The sequence below is a fragment of the Heterocephalus glaber genome, unplaced genomic scaffold (assembly GCF_053883595.1).
Source record: "Heterocephalus glaber isolate CG9 unplaced genomic scaffold, H.glaber_assembly_v1.0 deba00001497, whole genome shotgun sequence".
NCBI lineage: Eukaryota > Metazoa > Chordata > Mammalia > Rodentia > Bathyergidae > Heterocephalus > Heterocephalus glaber.
The window spans coordinates 5,361,089-5,374,737 of NW_028258320.1; the positions used below are offsets into that span (position 1 = coordinate 5,361,089).

Consider the following 13,649-nt stretch of genomic DNA (forward strand, 5'->3'; position numbering starts at 1 on the left):
TACATTTTTGATATACATGAAGATCACAGTCATCTTAAGGAATTTATACCTATACATAATATATCTTTCTTTTTTTGTGTGTTTTTTGTTGAGTCAGGGTCTCACTATGGAGTTCAGGTTGGCCTCAAACTCACTATGTAGCCCAGCCTGTCCTCGAACCCACAGCAGTCGCCTGCCTTAGCCTCCCCAGTGGTGGTATTACAAGCATGCACCACCACACCAGGCTGTACATAATATATCTTGATTCTTCTTTTTTTCCTCATTCCCTTCAACCTTTCTTTAGCCCTTCTTCCTCTCCTTATTTAAAAAAGCTTTGTTTCCATTTTTTCCTTCTATTCTTTTTTTTCATTTTCCCTTCCTTCCCTTCCTCTCTCCCTTGTTCCTTTTACTATGTGAACATTTTCTTCCTACTTCCCAATATCTGTCATCTGTTTTAGTCTTTATTTATGCTTTCTGTTTGGCACATAAGAAAAACATTGTGATATTTAAACATGTGTCCAATTTATTTCACTTAAAAGTATGGTCTCAAGCTGCATCCATTTACTTAAAAATGTCTCAAGTATAATCCTTCTTTATGGCAGAGTTGTACTCTGTTGTATATAAAAACCACATTTTCTTTATCCATTCAGTCATTGATAGGCATCTGGGCAGTTTCCAAGATTTAGCTATTACAAATTGTGCCCTTACAAACATGGGTGCATATTATCACTGTGCCTTTAACTCTTTTGGGAAGATACCAAGAAGGGGAAGAGCTGGGTCAAATGGAACCTCTAGTTTCAGTTTTTTGAGGAATCTCCACACTGATTTCCATATTGGTTGCACCAATTTACACTCCCACCAACAGTGGAGAAAGATTCCTTTTCCCCCACAGCCTCACCAGCATTTGTTATTGGTTGATGTCTTTTTCTTTTTTTTGGTACCCGGGATGAAATTCTGGTCCTTGCGCTTGCGCAGCAGGTGGCGAAACCACTGAGCTAAATCCCTGGCTTGGTTGATTTCTTGATGATAGCCATTCTTTCTGGAGTGAGATGGAATCTCAGTGTTGTTTTAATTTGCATCTCTTGAATGAGTAATGCTATTGAACATTTTTTCATATATTTATTTGCTGTTTGTACTTCTTCATCTGAGAAATGTCTGTTCATTTCAGATGCCCATTTTTGGACTGGGTCTTTAAATTTGGGGGGTCTGATTTTTTGAGTTTTTTATATATTCTAGATATTAGTCCTTTTTTTTTTGGTACCAGGGATCGAACTTGGGACCTTGTGCTTACGAAGCAGGTGCCGGAACCACTGAGCTAAATCCCCGGGCCATAGATATTAGTCCTTTGAGGAACACCTGATAAAAATATTTTCCCATTCTGTGGGTTGTCTCTTCACTCTGTTGGTTTCTTTTGCTGTGCAAAAGGTTTTTAATATGCTGAGAACCCATTGTTGATTCTTTGTAATATTTCCTGTGCAATTGGGGTTTTGAACAAAAGTGTTTGCCTTCACGTATGTCTTCAAGAGTTTTACCTATTTTATCTTCTAGCAGATTAAGTATTTGTTTTAATATTTATACCTTTGATCCATTTCAATTTTATTTTAGTGCGTGGTGAGAGATACTGGTCTAGGTTTAATCTTTGGCATATGGAAAGCCAGTTTTTCCAGCACCATTTATTAAAGAAGCTATTTTTCTTCTAGTGAGGGTGTTTGGCCCCATTGTCAAAGACAAGATGACTGAGTATGTTTGGAATTGTTTCTGCATTTTCTGTTCTGTTCCATTGATTCTCAGTTCTGCTTTTTTTCCAATACCATGCTGTTTTTATCAAGGTGGCTTTGTAGTATAATTTCAAGTCGGGGATTGTCATGTCCCCACCTTGCCTTTATTGCCCAGAAGCATTACCTTGATACCAAAGCCAGAGAAGGACCCAATCAAAAAAGAGAACTGCAAACCAATCTCCTTAATGAACATAGATGCAGAAATCCTCAGTAAGATACTGACAAACAGAATGCAACAAATCATCTAGAAGATTATACACCATTACCAAGTAGGATTCATTCCAGGAATGCAGGGATGCAAATCAACATTAACATTAACATTAACAGAACCAAGGACAAAAACTACATGATCATTTTAATAGACACAGATTATCAGAGGTCCCTGCAGTGGGTTCCAATCTGCTCAGTGCTAGGTACACGGTTTAAAGAAAAACTGAAAGACAGAATTAGAGACAGAGAAATGGTGACCAGGACAGCCAGTGCCGAGCAGCCATCAAAGACCCTGGGCAGTCCAAACCACTGCTATTTATTGATGATATCATGGTCAGATTAGGGTAAAGAGGATATGTGAGGGGATGTGCAGTTGCTATGGACACATTACTGATGCAGACAAGGCTTGTAAAGGAAAAAGACAAAGCATTCTTGAATTAGGAACAACAGACAAAATATAGGGTTGTAGTTAGCAAATAACCTTGTGTTTCTAGTTAATAAGCTTTTAATTGTGGGAACAGAATTTGGGTAAGAGTCACTCTGACCTAGGCACATAGGCTTCAGTCAGACTTACTTCTCAAAACAAGCTAATTGTGGGTTTAACTCTTTTCAGCCTGCGCTGCTCATAGCCTGCTTTGGGCAATTGACAAAGTCCAACACCCATTCATGATAAAAGCTCTGCAGAAAGTTGGAATAGAAGTCTTTATCTCAATCTAATAAAAGCCATCTATGACAAACCAACAGCCAACATCATACTAAATGGTCAAAAACTGAAAGCTTTCACTCTAAAAAAATCAGGAACAAGACAAGGATGTCCAGTATCACCATTCATTCAGTATAGTTCTGGAAACATTAGCCAGAGCATTTAGACAGAGAAATAAAAGGAATAAGGATAGGAAAAGAAGAAGATAAATTATCATTATTTGCAGATAACATGATACTCTACATAGAAGACCCCCAAAAACTCCACCAACTGAATTTAATAACCAAATTCAGTAGCATAGCAGGATACAAAATCAGCACTCAAAACTCAGTAGCATTCCTGTACACAAATAACAAACCCACCGAGAGAGAAATTAGGAAAACAACACGTTTCACAATACTATCACAAAAAATGAAATAGAAATCAATGTAACAAAGGAAATAAAAGACCTTTACATTGAAAACTATAGTACTCTGAAAAAGGAGATTGAAGAGATATCAGGAAATGGAAAGCTATTCCTTGTTCTTGTATAGGCAGAACCAATATAGTGAAAAAGACTTTTTTTTTTTGGATACCGGTGATTGAACTCAGGACCTTGCACTTGCAAGGCAGGTGAGGTGCCGCTGAACCAAATCCTCAGCCTTTTTTTTTTTTATTTTGAGATGGTCTTGATATGTAGTTCAGGCTGTTCTTGTACTCACTAGCCCAGGCTGGCCTTGAACTTGTGGTGATTCTCCTGCCTCAGTCTCCCACGTGCTAGGATTACAGGCATGCACCACCACACCTGGCCATACTTCTAAAACGGTTATACAGATTTAATTCAGTCCCTATCAAAATACCATTAGCATACCTCACAGAACTAGAGAAAACAATCCTAAAATTCATATGGAAACAGAAGAGACCTAGAACATTTTCAGATATCTTGAGTGATCACTGTCTTCTACTGGTTGCTAGACTCACCACTAAATCTTGTACTTTATGCATCAGTGAAAAATCACACCTCTAAATTATAATTTAGATTTTTTTAACCAGGCATGGTGGTGTACACCTTTAATCTCAGCACTGTGGGAGACTGAGGCAGGGGGATTAAGAGTTGAAGTCCAGCTCTGGGTAAATTGATAATTTAGCTAGATCCTGTCTCAAAAAATTTAAAAAGAGCTGAGGATGTAGCTCAGTGGTTCCACTGCCTGCCTCACAAGCGCAAGGTCCCAAGTTCGATCCCCGGTATAAAAAAAAAACCCAAAAATCTTCAGTAGCCAAAAAAAAAGCATTATAACTGCATTTGCATAAAATCAAGCCTCACCACCACTACCCTTTGCTGGTTGGGGTTGATTTCAGCTGACGGCTGTGGACCCCTTTTCTCCCCCACTGGGGAGCATCCATCCCAAAACTGAGCGAAGGAAAAGAATGTATTTTGGTTGGTTTCCAACCAAAGACATATGACTAGTTAGAGTCGAACAAGTTCTGATGGTGTTTTTTACAAGAATTGTTTCTAAACATGTATTTTATTGACATCATTTTGGAAACATAGATAAACCCAGTGATCATCACCAGGAGGACCTTTGCAGAAGGCAGAACACTGTGCAGACAGGCAGGCAAAAAAAATCACATGGGCCCCCCAAAATATGTAGTTTTTTTATATCTTAAGTAAAAATAAGGCACGAATATATATATGATCTGACTCTCATCGTGGGGTTGTCTTACTATTTTTATTTTAATTTTTTTCCTGGTGAAGATTGAACACAGGGTCTCACACATGCTAGACAAGTGTCGTTCCACTGAGCTGTGGCCCCAACCTTAGTCCTTTTTTTTTCAATAAGGATATCCATATGTATTTTTATTGTGGTAGAAATATACATAACATAGAGGAATTTACCATTTTGGCTGGACACAGTGGCACACACCTATAATCCCAGCACCTAGGAAGTTGAGGCAGGAGGATCTCGATTTCTAAGACTGCCTGGGCTAAATAGTGAGATCCTGTCTCAGAAAAACAAAATTACCATTTTAACCATTTTTTAGTGTATGATTCTGTAGCATTAAGTACATTAATGTTGTTTTACAACCATCACCATCGTCTTTTTCCTCTTCTCCACTGAAACTATCTTTCTGACTCTTGGTAGAAATAACTACAAATATAAAATCCAGTTTTTGCAACATTTCTGAGGGTTCATAAAAGCTTTTCATATTAGAGCACAGTGTGGTGGTGCACACCTGTAATCCCAGCACTCCAGAGGCTGAGGCAGGGGTATGACAAGTTTGAAGCTAGGTAGACTGCATAATGACTTCAATGCCAGCCTTGATACAATAGTGAGATCCTGTCTCGAAACAAAGCTTTTCATATTAGATAGTTTATGTGTCTTAAAGAAAGTTTAGAGAAATGATAATTCAGCATCTTCAAAATCTTTGCAGAAATTTATTGTGAAATATTGCTTCTATGCTACATGCATATTTGCCCATATTCTTTCTTAAATCCTCTTTAAATCCGCTGGGGATTGAACCCAAGACCTCACAAATGCTAGGCAAGCATTCCATCACTAAGCTGTATTCCCAGACCTCTTAAGTCATTTTTAAACTTTAAAAAGTCCCTTTGTTTTCCTCCTTGAAAAATTAGTTTTCCTTTGTACCCTTCTTCAGAGTCTGCCTTTGTGAAAGGGAGCCCTCAGGTCTCTTCAGTGGTAACATCACTGACCCCATATAATGGAATTTTGTTTGTTAACATTGGTGGTTGTTTTTGCAGGCCTTGTTTTTCTTGGAATGCTCCACAAAACCAGAATGTTTTGAGTGTTGCTCATTGAGAGAGCAGTGAGAGTCAAGAGTTTGCATAACAGCTTTAACCAGACCCCTAACACCCGGTGCTTAATGAAAGGAAAATACATCTTGTTTATAATCACTACCATTTCCAAACATTTTAAAAGCAATTCCATACATGAGGACAGTAATATATACAAAGTATACTAACACTGGTGAAGACAGATTTTTTTTTTCCTGTACCTGGCATTGAACTCAGGACCTTGTGCTTGTCAGACAAGCAAGGCACCACTGAGCTACATCTCCGGCCCTATTTTTATTTTATTTTATTTTATTTTAAAAATTCTTTTATTGGTACATTTTAGATAGACAGTATGTTTACATTTATCATTGGGTGCTTGTACCTGTACGTGATGTATCTTGGTTCTTATTTTTTCCCCATTACCTGTGCGCCCTTCACCCCCTCCACCCTTCCCTATTTACATAGATTTTGTTTCTATTTTTTTTCTTTTCTTTCCTTCTCATCTTTCCGTTCCCCTTCCCCTCCCACTACCCCTACACCTTTGGACCTTTTAATACTTCAGATTATCAATTTTTTTTTTAATCATTTTAATCCTTATTTACACTTTCAGTTTGTCACACTAGAGAAAGTATTCGGTACCTATTTTTATTCTAATAGCTTAGTTTTATGGCATTGTATTTCAGTGAATTTTGTGGCTGTGGGATGGGAATGCAAACAGCAATTTTCCCTTTTTTACCATTTTACTTGGCATCGCATAAAATTGTTCATTGTTCCCTGAAAAAGTCACACTGGTAGAACCATTGCTTTTACTTCATTTAAAAATGTTGTCTAACATAAATTCTCTTTACATTAGGAAAAACATAAGTGGTTTATATAAAGCTCCAACTCATTTATTATAATATTTGGGTTTTTTAAAAATAAACCTAGAAATCAGAAGAGCACTAGAGCAGCTTCTGTTTAACATTCGGGTAGTTTGTTTTTATGAAGAAGACACAAGTAAGATTTACTTTTAGGGCCGGGGATTTAGCTCGGTGGTTTCGCCGCCTGCTGCGCAAGCGCAAGGACCCAAGTTCGATCCCCGGTACCAAAAAAAAAAAAAAGATTTATTTTTGCCTCTCCTAGATTTTTGGTTTTTGGTACCAGGGATCAAACTCAGGACTTTCCGCTTGTGAGGCAGGCGGCAGAATCACTGAGCTAAATCCCTGGGCCCGAGCCTCAGCTTTGTGGATGACTCATTTCAAAGTTGGCATTGCTAGCTGGGCATGGTGGTGCTCACTTGTCATCCCACCACTTGGGAGGCTGAGGCAGGAGGACCAACCAAGAGTGTGAGGCCAGCCTGGACTACATAGCGAGACCTTGTCTCCAAAAACAAACAAAAAAACCAAAGTTGCCATTGCTCCCTTTGCTGCCTAAGTCAGCTTATCACTGGGTAGTAACTGTCTCTATCTGGTTGATTATCTTTAGTGGAAAGAAGTAATAAATGTGGCAATCGATGATTAAAACAGGAATTCAACTTTTATTTAGAAGTATAATACAAAAATTCTGTAATTGAAATTTAATGCTATGCCCAAATAGTTGATCATCTTTTTAATACATATTCTATGTACTGAAGTGCTGTGAATTGTCAGTTTCAGTTTAATTTTTTTTTTTTTTTTTTTGGTACCGGGGATCGAACTTGGGTCCTTGCGCTTGTGAGGCAGGTGGCAGAACCACTGAGCTAAATCTCCGGCCCCTCAGTTTAATTTTTATAATGTTTAATAGAAAATCAGTGGGGTGCAGTAGCACATGCCTGTAATACTAGCTTCTTGGGAGGTTGAGGCAGGAGGATCACTTGATCCCAGGACTTTGAGGCCAGCCTAGGCAACATTCAAGATCCCATCTCAAAGAAAAACAAAAAGAAAGGAAGTAGGATACTGGCATTTGTTTGTATCATTTCTCGATTCTTTTTCCCTGTGTGTTACCTTCTGTAGTCATTAAAATGTTCATTATATTGAGCCTAGATAAGCTCCCACAGCTCCTTCCCGCTCCTGGCCAGGCACGGGAGGCTGGCAGGTAGAGCATTCTGCAACGTTGCAGGGCTTTGGAACTTTCAGCGTTGTGTATTTTAAGCCACCGCAAGTCTGTATCCAGATAGATTTGGCCAAGACTTGTGGGACTCAGTCAACCATCTGGTACAAAACTAGTAGCTGAGAGATGTCTCCCCTGAGGCCAGCTTTGCATCCATGGATGGTGTATACCCAAGCCTGACGTCAGTAGATTACTGTTGGGGCTCAAGATTTTAAGGGGCTGGGGTGTAGCTCAGTATTGGGTGCTTGCGTAGCAAGCCAAAGCCTGAAGTTCAATCTCCAACCTGCAAAATAAAAGATAAAAGTTTATGAGCCGGCCTTTGGTAACTATATTAAGCACAGTTTCTGTCAGCCCTGAAGTTGTTCAGTATGTACATTTCTGGATGATTTTAGAATTTGTTAGTGTTTTTCAAACTTAAAAGCTCAGACAACCCAAGACCACATCCTCACACCCGAGTTTGAGAAGGTCTGATCTGTGCAGCCAGTGATTGTACAGTGAGCAAGCTTCAGATCGTCATCATGTTGTTGGAATTTATCTAGGTAAAGCCTGGGGCCTGAGTTTATCCTGCTAAAGTAATCCTGACATCTTGATGTTCAGGGACCCCTGTGGCTCCACTGTTGATGGTCATTCCTATGCAGTAGGTGACAGCCCTGTGAGTTCTGGGTTCTAGAACTGGAGGTCAACTCAGGGAGTTCCAGCAGGGCAAATTAGATTTTCACACTTTTTCCTCCCAGCGGAGGAAGAGTTGAGCCTACTCAGTGGAAGGGTGACTGTGGGGATCCTCACCAGCCACAGCTCCTGGATGCTGCAGAGAGCCCTAGGTCCCTAGGGAACAAAGTTTAAAAATCACCAGTGTGAACCAGGAGTGGTGCACACACCCGTAATCCCAGCACTCAGGAGGCTGAGGCAGAAGGGTCACTGCAAGTTCAGAGTTAGCCTGGGTTACACAGTGAGTTCAAGGACAGCCTGGAATACATACTGAGACCCTGTCTCAGAAAAACAAAATCCCCAATGGGGTCTGTTAACTTCACTTAGAGATGGGAAAACAGGGGCCCCAAGAAGTCAGAACCTGTGGTCAGTCAAGTTGGGTAAATATACAAATCAAGCCTGGGGCTTCCAAATATTTCTCCTCCTCTGTGCTTCCCTAGTCTTTGTGAAGCCTGGCTGGACATTGTGAAGCCAGGCCCTGTCTGTGGTCACCGGTACCCTGTGTTACCCTGAGTAGCTTAAGATACTGGACTCATCTCTACCCCTACCTTATTTCAAGTAGGAATGAAAAGCTTTGACCTCCAAACTGGGTTTCACCAAAGTCTTATCCTATCCTGCCATATTAAGTCTTCTGTGCCTTTGGAGAATTTTTAATTCACAGGTCTTTCCCTTAGTAATTTTTCTTAGTCTCTTCTACTTTTTCCTTGAGCCTTGAGCCTGGTGACAGAATGAATGAAGTGCCAGGGTGAATAATAGCTGAGAATTCAGAACAAATCATGTTACATTGGACACTGTTTTTTTTTTTTTTTTGGTACCGGGGATCAAACTTAGGTCCTTGCGCCTGTGCAGCAGGTGGCGAAACCACTGAGCTAAATCCCCAGTCCGACACTGTTCTTATTACAAATGGATAGAACTGTGAAAATATAATCATGTTTTTGGGCTGCAGATGTAGCTCAGTGGTGCTGCACCTGCCTGGCAAGTGCAAGGTCCTGAGTTTGATCCCCGGTACCAGGAATAAATAAATAGACAAAATATATACATATATATGTTTATTCATGTTTTCGTCTTGTGTCATTATTGTGGCAAAGTGGAACAGCTCAGTGCTGTAGCCAAGTGTTACAGCTCAGAAGCACAGCTGAGTGTTCTAGCTTAGTCTTACAGCTCTGAGTTGAGGCTTTCGGAATTTTTTTTTTTTTGGTACCGGGGAGCGAACTCAGGTCCTTGTACTTGGAAGGCAGGTGGAAGAACCACTGAGCTTGCAAAATTTGAAGACTTAAGAATCCAGTGGTCACTCAAAGAGGTGGAGAAAAACCTTTATTATGCCAGCAGGTTCAAAGGAGTTCGTACTCAAAAGTTTGAGCACTCTACCAGAACGGAGACCCTCCTTATATAGGGATCTACAAGGGTAGCCAAGCATGCTCACTGAAGCAGAAGGGGGCAGAGTTATAGAACATTCCTAAAAGGGGTGGGGCGAGTGAAACATTCCTGAGAGGGGCGGAGCAAACAACGTCCTTGTAAGGGGGCAGAGTTTAACCAAGCGTTCCTGAAAGGTCAGACAGTAAAAAGAGTCACAAAACATTTTGATACATTGGGCAGGAGGCTGCCCAGCAGCACAAACTGTTACATTTCTGGATCCAAACCTTCTGTGGAAAAAAAAAAAAAAAAAAAAAGGGAGGGACAGCAACAGCCTGTCTTATTATATAGTATTGCTCTATCATCATTATTTCACAAAAAGCCCAGTAATATCACCTGAAGAAGTTTGAGGACCCCTAGATCTCTTGTGAAGGAGAGTTCTTTTAAAAGCAGGAGGCATGGGCCAGGGATTTAGCTCAGTGGTTCCGCCGCCTGCCTCACAAGCGCATGGTCCCAAGTTCGATCCTCGGTACCAAAAAAAGGAGGCGCAGAGGCTTCCAATACGAGTTTTAACAGCCCAGAACAATTCCAATACTGTCCGCAGACTAGGATAACAACACTTTATATCCTGAGAGGCTATTTCATGTCAAAACTTTATAATCATGACACCCATTAGAAAATTGTTTAGCCCGGCGTGGTGGCAAATGCTTATAGTTCCAGGTACTCCGGAGGCTGAGGCAGAAGGATCTATCACAAGTTTGAAGACATCTTGGACAACTTAGTGAGACCCTGTCTTGAAATAAAAAGGGCTGGGGCCGGGGATTTAGTTCAATGGCATCGTGCCTGCCTCGAAAGTACAAGTCCTGAGTTCGATCCCCAGTACCAGGAAAAAATAAATAAATAAAATAAAAAGGGCTGGAGATGTAGCTCAGTAGTAAAGAGCTTACTCGCATGCATAAGGCTCTGGGTTTGATTCTAGTAGTACTACCCCAAAAAATTGTTTTTTGTTTAAACACAATAGTGCACTTTTCAGCTTTGTTTTTCCAGTCTTATAAAATGTGCAGGGTTTTTTTTGTTTGTCGTCACATTTTAGGACATCCTCATTGCCTATTCCTTGCCCCTAACCTATTACCCAGTGCACAGTAGGTGTGCTAAGTTTGCATTAAATAAATAATGAATATTTACACCCACTGAACACCTGGATTAAAGATAGAAATAATGAAGTGGGTTTCCCATTCCCTAAGCACTTCTTCAATGTAGGAAACAGGAGGGACAGGAAAAAAGTGTGCAGTTTACTGGTCTATCCCCCCTTCCTCCTCTCCTCTCTCTTGTTTACCTTCCTACCTTAAAAAGTTAAAAACTGGACAAACTGGGTGAAATTGGGTTTTGAACCTGAGTTGTCAAGCAGCACAGAACAGTGACTCCTTGTTCCCTAAGTCTCCCAGCTTCCTGTGAGGCCAAGGGAAGGGACAGGGGACCCGGCTGGGCCCTGGGGACCTTCCTGACCTGGGCTGATATGGTGGAAGGCAAAAGGCTGAAGCTCACGAGGTGGAGAGCTGCATGGCGATGGCACCCGGAAGTCTTCAGTCTCCTCAAATAACCTAATTATGGCCCGGACAAAGCACAAAGATATCTATATGGACATAAAAATATCTAGCCTCTGATAATATAAAATTAACATTTAACTAATGTCCAGACAGGTACAGTGGCATATGTCTGCTCTCAGCTACTCAGGAGGCCAAGGCAAGAGGAACACTTGAGCCTAACAGAAGTTCAAGGCCGGCTTGGCCAACATAGGAGACCTCATCTCTTAAAAAAACAAACAGGGCTGGGGATTTAGCTCTGGTTTCGGTGCCTGCTGCGCAAGGACCCAAGTTCCATCCCCAGCACCAAAAAAATAAAAATAAAAATAAAAATATGCTGGGTGGGATGAACAGCCAGTTAGATACTGCAAAAGAAGAAAGAATTGAGCTTGAAGTCAGCAGTAGAAACTATCCCAAATGAAAGCAAGAGAGAGAAAAATAATTGAAAAAAAAAATAAAATACGACATCAGTGAACAGGCTAATACATGTATAATTGGGATTCCAGAAAGAGGAGGGGCACAAAATATTTGAAAATTTTATAGCTGAAATTTTTCTAAATTGAAAAAAAATTATAAACCTGTAGATTCTATAAAGCAAATGAACCCCAAGCATAAGAAATATGAAGAAAAGTATACCAAGACATGGCATAATCAAATTGCCCAAAATTAATGGTAAAGACAAAAATTAGAACATCAAGCAAAAGAAGGGTACATTATGAATAAAAGAAACAAAGATTTTAAAAAGACAATAACAGAAGCAACCCTTGGTAGTACACACCTATAATCCCACCACTCTTGGGAGGCTGAGGGAAGAAGGATTCAAATTCAAGTCCAGCCTGGGCAACTTAGTGACTTACCAAAACCTCATCTCAAAGTAAAGAATAAACCAAGGGGTGGGGATATAGTTACATGCAAAGATATGAAGTATGGCTCTATACTATTCTTCCATATGGCTGCCATCCTTCCCCCACTGTTTTGAAATGTCACTTTTACACTGTATCCTCTTGATTAAAAGCTGCTATTCACAATATTTGATGATTCTGTTAAGAATAATTTTAAAAGGGCCGGGGATTTAGCTCAGTGGTTCCGCTCGCTGCTCCACAAGCGCAAGTACCTGAGTTCGATCCCTGGTACCAAAAAATAATAATAATAATAATTTTAAATACTAGCTTTTTCATTTTTTTAGCGATAGTAGTCACGTATCTGGGCCGGGAATCTGAGTTGTGGGTGCTGTCAGAACTTGGTAAAAGTGACAGATGCTGTGATTGAGAGCTGCTGTGGCGAGGGGCCTGTGTCTTGTCACACACACGGGTCCAGGAAATAGTTTCCAGTCACCCCTAGAGGAGGGTGCCGTTTTCACACAGCCTTGCAAAATCCACCTGGTCTCAGCAGCCACTCACAGATATGAGGGTTTGTTCCCAACACCTCGCTTTGAGTCCTTAGCGTCTTCCCACTTTAGAGTCACTCAGTTTGACAGTTTACTTTGGTGCCTGGGTCTCTGTGGCTGTGGGTCATGCTGAGGAAAGGGGTGGCTTGCATTTTGGGACTGTACAGCCAGGGACGCAAGGGATGGGAGGGTCATCTCTCATCCTTTGAAAACCTGTTTAAGTCAGAAAAGAGTGTGGGCCGGTGGCAAGGAGACCCCAGAGTACCCCAACTGTGCAGGCTGTGGATGTCTCCCTGGGGGCACCCTGCCTGGGAGGGCACTCATGCACCAACAGCTGGTTATCTCCAGGGAGCACGCTTCCAGGTCAGGGTGAGAGTAGCCTCGGACAGGAGGGTGCACACTGGCTTTTAATCTCATCACTATTATAAAGTCATTCTTTTATTTTGACTCTTTTTCTTTTTTTTGGTACTGGGGATCGAGCTTGGGTCCTTGTGCTTGCGAGGCAGGCGGCAGAACCCCTGGGCTAAATCTCCAGCCCTTATTTTGACTCTTTAAGGACTAGCTTGTCACTTGCAACTTTAGGGTAACAAATGTTCTGTCATTGACAGCCCTGGTGGCAGTGACATTGTGGTGGCAGTGGTGTGGCCTGGGCTGACCTTCCTCAGAGCTTGTTTGACAACTTTGGGGATCCAGTAAATGGAGGAAGGAGGGAGGTGAGGGAGTCCGGATGAAAGAGGCTGGGGGAGATGTGAAAGTGCTTTTCCTTGGTGTGATCTGTTTCATTCGTTATTAATTAACCATATCCAAGAATGGTAGATGCTTGATTTTTTTTTTTTTTTTTTGGTACTGGGGATCGAACTTGGGACCTTGTGCTTTTGAGGCAGGTAGAGGAACCACAGAGCTAAATCCCCGGCCCCAGTAGATGCTTGATTGATTGATTGATTGTGGTCCTGGAGATTGGACCCAGGGCCTTCACACTGAACTATATCCACAGCCTTATCTCATATCTCATCTCATCTCATCTCTTCTCCTCCCCTCCCCTCTCCTCCCCTCTTCTGAGACAGGATCTCACTAAGTCACAGAGTTGCCCAGATTGGGCTTGGATTTG

General features: G+C 41.2%; 1 protein-coding gene across 1 annotated transcript in view; it reads left to right on the plus strand.

Annotated features, from left to right (window-relative positions):
* Positions 1-13,649, plus strand: part of Bicral (BICRA like chromatin remodeling complex associated protein) — a 70,913-nt gene that overhangs the window by 12,859 nt on the left and 44,405 nt on the right. The window lies entirely within an intron of this gene.